Below are 5,843 nucleotides of genomic sequence, written 5' to 3'. Positions count from 1 at the left end.
TGGGACAGAAGCTCCTGGCAGAGAAGATCTGAGCAGTGCAGTTTTTGAGCCAGTGAAAGTATAAAACGTTTTGAGTTGTTAGGAGATTAAGCACAAGAAAAATAAATCATCTTTTGAGTTACTCCAGGACTACATATTTAGCATGTGGGATTCACATCAAAAACGCATCTGCTTTGCTTTTAAAGTCTCTTTATTCTGCTACATTTCTCCCATCCTTTTCAGAACTCAGCAGCACCTTTATGTGAAATTGGAAGAAATAGAGAAGCAAAAATTGAGGTAATTATTGTCTGCTGCTCCTGTCAGCTGTGCCATTCCCCATCCCCTACTCCCACCACCTCCACAAACACCACCACAACTTTCCTTTTTTTTTTCCACTTTCCTAAACTTTATTAAAAGAAACAAAGCAATGGTGGTGAATCTACATAACAGTCAATTTTCCAGGATTTCTCCCTCAAAAATGTGACATTTGATTTCCAAATGCATGCCAGAAGTGTACATGGTTCCCAACTGTACTAAGAAGATTAAGAAGCTGAAAGCTTGAAATGTTCATCTTCCAACTTTCCCTAGTCCGTGGTCTAGGATCAGCAATAATTGCCTGAAGAGCTACTATGGCTTCATTAATTTTTGTCTGTAGCTCTCTGAGCTCTTCTATATGCAGCAGTCACAGAATCTGAGCAGCTTCATTAAGAACTGCATCTCCTGTGTCAAAACCAAGAATATGTCTAAAGCAACAGGCAATCCCTCTTTTGCTTTAGCAACTTCATCCTGTGTTAGGCGCTCCTGAACCAAAATGCGAATTGCCTTAAGCATTACCAGGTAATCATCATGATTATTTACGTCCAAATTGACCAACGGCTCTGCATTTTTTGTTGCATTGTCAGTATTTTTTTTTAATTATCAGCTACGAAGTCCTTGTACTTTTCAGCATTATCTCCATTTTCAAGTCCAACAGCTAACCCAAGAAGGCAGTCAATTGCTTCTTGTCGATCCTGGATCTTGAAAGGACAGTTAACATCTTTGAGATACTTTTCAAAGAACTTGGACCAGTCACTGCTATGGATGTTTCTTAAATTACCTCTATCTTCAATCTTGTAGTGTCTTATTTTCTGGTCTTCAAGCCAGACAATAAAGGTTCTAAACTCTGCTTCATCTTTGCAGTTGAAGCCGGCAGGGTTGTGGTAATCAAGAGCTGTCAGCTTACATGGGAACATGGTCCCTGCTTCCCACTGGGGGTCCCCTGGGCCTCTGCCTGGAGAGGAGAAGCGAGGTGGAGAAGGCAGCACCGACGACGCCCACAACTTTCCTTTTTTAACCTTCCATGTTTGAGGAATGCCTTTCTCCTCTTTTTTAAATTGTAGCATTCCACAGTGTGTACAATTATGTTTGTCTAAAACTAGTGTTAAGCTACATTTGGGTCAATAACAGTTTTAAAGTCTCACATCACCATTAACACAGATAAAAGGAAAGATATTCTGTGATTGCTACCTTATTAGCATCCTTTTATTGGCATTTCTTTAAAATATTGACTTTTTTGTGGCTTTCAAATTCAAACAGAAAAGGATGGTTAAAAAAAAAAGACACAACCAGTGTTTCTTCCATATTTAGAAGAAAGTCCATTCTTAACAGGCATTTTTTATTTCTTAAAGCAGTTAGGATTCATCCAGGAAGTTGCTTGAGCTGGGGCCAAAAAGGTGTAGACCATCAAGTTGCTGACATTTTCCAGGGCTGTGTGTCCAGTACTTGATGACCCAATTACTCTCTATTGGCCTATATTCAGTTGGGCGAGTCAGGATCTAAAAAGCATTCAGTTTATGAGTTGGAATTTTTTTTTAGATTTTATTTTAACCCCAAACTACTCATAAACCAAATGAAGTACTAAAAATCATATACCACTTTACTCTTTAATAATTTTGAAAGCTGGACATACTGTATTACATAAACAGAGCCAAGGCAATTATGCCTATGAAGCAGTTAAAGAATATGTTGCTCAAGGAGGCCTGCCAGGTGGTACTCCAAAACCAAACTGAAACTTTTGATTTCTTATTTATGTTCAATTGAGAGTAAGATGCAGAGTATAATTATTAAAGGATAAAGATGGAATATGATACAATGACTCTTCAGCAAAATGTCTTTCCTGTTAGGCAATATATTTTAATCTTAATATATTTAATCTTTAATGTTACCTACTTAGTGCAATGCAGAAACTAATCATTTTTTTCCAGTCTAGAGCTAAATGCAGTGGTACACAAAATTTTAATTTATCTTTTAGTGATTGATTTTTATTTTTCTATGACTTCATTATATAACCCATGCTAGCCCTGAGCTTGTGTTATTTCTGACTCAGGCTTTCAAGTGTTGGAAATACAGGTAGGTACCTGGAAATCGTTACCTCAGAGGTCTATATTACTGTCTCCATTTTATACACAGACCAAAAAAAAAGTCATAGATAACTGAAAAAAAAATTGTATATTAACATAGCTATTAAGAATTGTATTCAGTATTAAAATCCAATGTGTGTCACTCAAAAATCCAAGTCTTTCTCATCCAGGTTAAGAATCTCTCCATTGAAATGTACATGGCACAGGTTGTGTTGATATTTTGAAGTCTTTAATATTTGGGCTTATTTGCATATACATAATGAAGTATCTTGGAGAGGATACCTAAGTCTAACACCGGACTTATGTCCATTACATACACCTTTGGATAAGCAAAAGATAAACATAAATTTGGCCAATATTCTAAGTAATTTTGTTCATAAAACAAAATTCATGATGTGAAATTTTCCATAAAATGGACTTTTCAGATTGTGTAGATTTTCAGATTTTGGACTTTTGGGTTCAAGATGCTCAACCTGTATAGCCAGTTGGACACCAGTAGATCCCACCTGTAATCCTAGCTACTTGGGAGGTTGAGATCTGAAGATCAAAGTTTGAAGCAAGCCCAGGAAGGAAAATTTGTGAAACTTTTATCTCTAATTAAGCACCAAAAAAATCAGAGGTGGAGCTTTGGCTCAAGTGGTAGAGTGCCAGCCTTAAGCACAAAAGCTCAGGGACAGCACCTAGTCCCCAAGTTTAAGCCTCAAAACAGTATTTAAAAAAATAAAGAAAAAAACTTTAAGGAAGTAAAGTTATTAGTACTCATATTTGCTTGAGGAGAGAAGAACAGTTTGTGAAGTAACTGGAGGCTAGTTTGAGGTAATTTGTGATAGAGTGTTCTAAGCACTACAAGTGAACACAAGAGAATAGCACTTGACACTTCCAGGTTGACAAACAAATGTCCCCTGGGCCCCTTCTCCAGCTCCAATCCTCCTTCATACAGCCTTGAGACCTTGAGAGAGCTGAATTTTAAAATAACAGATTAGTTTGGTCCTGGAAATTTGAAAAGAGCATTGCATTTAAGCTATGACATTGTTATTCTTGGCTGCTTCTTATCTAGATTTATGATGAAAATTGCAAGCAAAAAGCCAAGTGTAAGGATTTAAAAAATGTACAATGTGGCCAAAAAATATTATGTTGAAAGTGGTGAGCAAGGAAGAGGCAGCTGTAAGGAGATTAACACCATGATAAAAGCAAGTTTGCCCTGGGACAGTAGGAAACATGGCTTCAGAACATGTCAAGAATTGGCCACATCCCCCTCACTACAGGATCCAGGGTTTAATCCCATTTGAAAGGCATTGGCTTGAGAGGAAAGCACCACTGGGGGACCACAATCACAAAGCCTAAGAAAGTTCCCATGATTGGTCATCTAGGGACTTAGAGGCCACTGAAGCCATCCAAGGAGACACAACCACTGCTAAAATTCACAGTAGACTTTATCATCATTCACACAGTGCTGGTTTGGCAAATGTTAGAAATTCAAGAGTTGTGGATGATTGAGGCTTCCATCCATATTTCACAGGAAGGCCTAGAATGTTAAACAATGTGTAATAGGGTTAGAGTCCTTTCAGAAAACCCCCCAGAAGTCATATGAAGCTGGTAAGGTGAAGACTACACGGTAACAAAGACCCTACAATGTTGGAGATATCAGCAATGTGGAATGTCTGCTGAGAAAGTCACAGGAAAAAAGTGGAGGCAAACCTGGAGAGGGGCCATGTAGGCACCAAATGGCAAGACCATAGGGATAAATCCTGACAAAGCGGCTCAGAGTTTGTATCACTCATGTCACTGGAGACTGAATGCATAAACTATAGCTACAGGATTTAATATTTCTCTTCATTGGATTCAGTCTTGCTTTGGATTGATCTTAACTTGTTATGGTCATATTCTTCCATTTTGGAAAAGGAATGTGTACTGTGTGCCATTGTATGTCAAAAATCTGTGTCGTGCTTTTTGCTTTTATAGGGCTACATGGTGAAGAGATCGCCTTGGCACTGGGCTGAAGATTTCTGAGCAATACTGGAACTGTTTAAAGCTTTGGGGACTCACAGAGATATGTTTAACTCATTTTTCCTAATTAGATGACCATGAGCCTTTGGATGCCAGTGTAGAACGTTATGGTTTTAGAGTGAAGTGTCTCTCACAGGGTCATGTGTGGAATGACTGGACCTCAGCCAGTGATGCTATTTTATGAAGTTCAGGAATGTTCAGGAGATGGGTTCTAGCTGGAGGAAGTAGGCCACAGAGGAGGAAGTAACATGTTCATGGGAACTATATCTTATCCTGGGCTCTTCTTTCTTCCTGCTCTACATATTCCCATTACTATGATGCTCCACCCAAGCACATGGGACTAAGCAATTATGGATTAAATCTTCTGAAACAGTGAATCAAAGGAAAATTTTCCTTCTTTAAACTGTTCATGTCACATATTCTGTTACTGTGGTGACAAAAGTAACAACACAGCCTTTTAAAGATGATTCTTACCCTGCCACCCCTTTCTCACAGTCTAGTCCCAGTCCTGTGTTTCACTTAGTTGTGGTCAACAGGAATCAGTTTATCTCTTGTATACAAGTCTCTTCCCTCTATTCCTAGTTTACTCTTAGTATTTCTTCCAGCTCTATTATTATAAAGTTAATTCTATATTGCAATGCATCTGCATTGGGTTTTGTTCTAGATTTTGCATGCATTTGTCTTGCACACTTTCCAGATATGATCTTTTAATTACCTATAATCGTAGGGTGGAAGAGCTGTCTCCAAAACCTTGAACTCAGAGCCTTTTGTTTTTGCTTAGTTTGTGTGAGAGAGAGGGGGTGAAGGAGAGAGAGAGATAGAGAGAGAGAGAGAGAGAGAGAGAGAGAGAGAGAGAGAGAGAGCGAATGTGTGAGTCCTAGTTTGGGCATTGTCCTTAAGCTGTTTTGTTTTGCTCAAGGCTAGTGTTTTACCATTTGAACCACAGCTCCACTTCTGGGTTTGTTTGTTCGGTATTTTACAGGAGTCTCATAGACTTTTCTGCATGGGCTGGTTTCAACACGTAATCCTCCAATCCCAGCCTCCTAAGTAGCTAGGATTTACAGGTATGAGCCACTGGCACCTGGCTTGCTTGGCCTTTTCTCTCATTTCTGGTACATACATCCCTTCTCCACTTTTTAAAGCCATACGTCCACTTTCAGGTTTTTGCTGGTTAGAGGTAGGACTTTCACAGATTTGTCTGCCTCAACTAGATTCACATGTCCACTCCTAGTCAGAAGAAATGGTTCAGGTGTACTGTCAGATGAAGCTTGAAGCTGTGTGTGTGTGTGTAACCATGGCCACAAATCCTTTTATAACCACTTCCCATCCTTTCCTTTTCCTTTTAGGCTAGTCCTGGAGCTGTCCCTGAGCTTCTTTTGCTCAAGGCGAATGTTTTACCACTTGAGTCACACCAGTATTTCTGGCTTTTTCTTAGTAGTTTATTAGAGATAAGAGTTT

At 39.0% G+C, this 5,843-nt stretch overlaps 1 pseudogene; it reads right to left on the bottom strand.

Annotated features, from left to right (window-relative positions):
* Positions 1 to 370: 370 nt before the first annotated feature.
* Positions 371 to 1,211, bottom strand: LOC125347892 (annotated as a pseudogene).
* Between the last annotated feature and the right edge of the window lie 4,632 nt (positions 1,212 to 5,843).

This window comes from Perognathus longimembris, chromosome 3 (assembly GCF_023159225.1).
Source record: "Perognathus longimembris pacificus isolate PPM17 chromosome 3, ASM2315922v1, whole genome shotgun sequence".
Classification (NCBI taxonomy): domain Eukaryota; kingdom Metazoa; phylum Chordata; class Mammalia; order Rodentia; family Heteromyidae; genus Perognathus; species Perognathus longimembris.
Note: the sequence above shows the minus strand (reverse complement) of the source record. Positions and strands in the feature narration are given on the sequence as shown.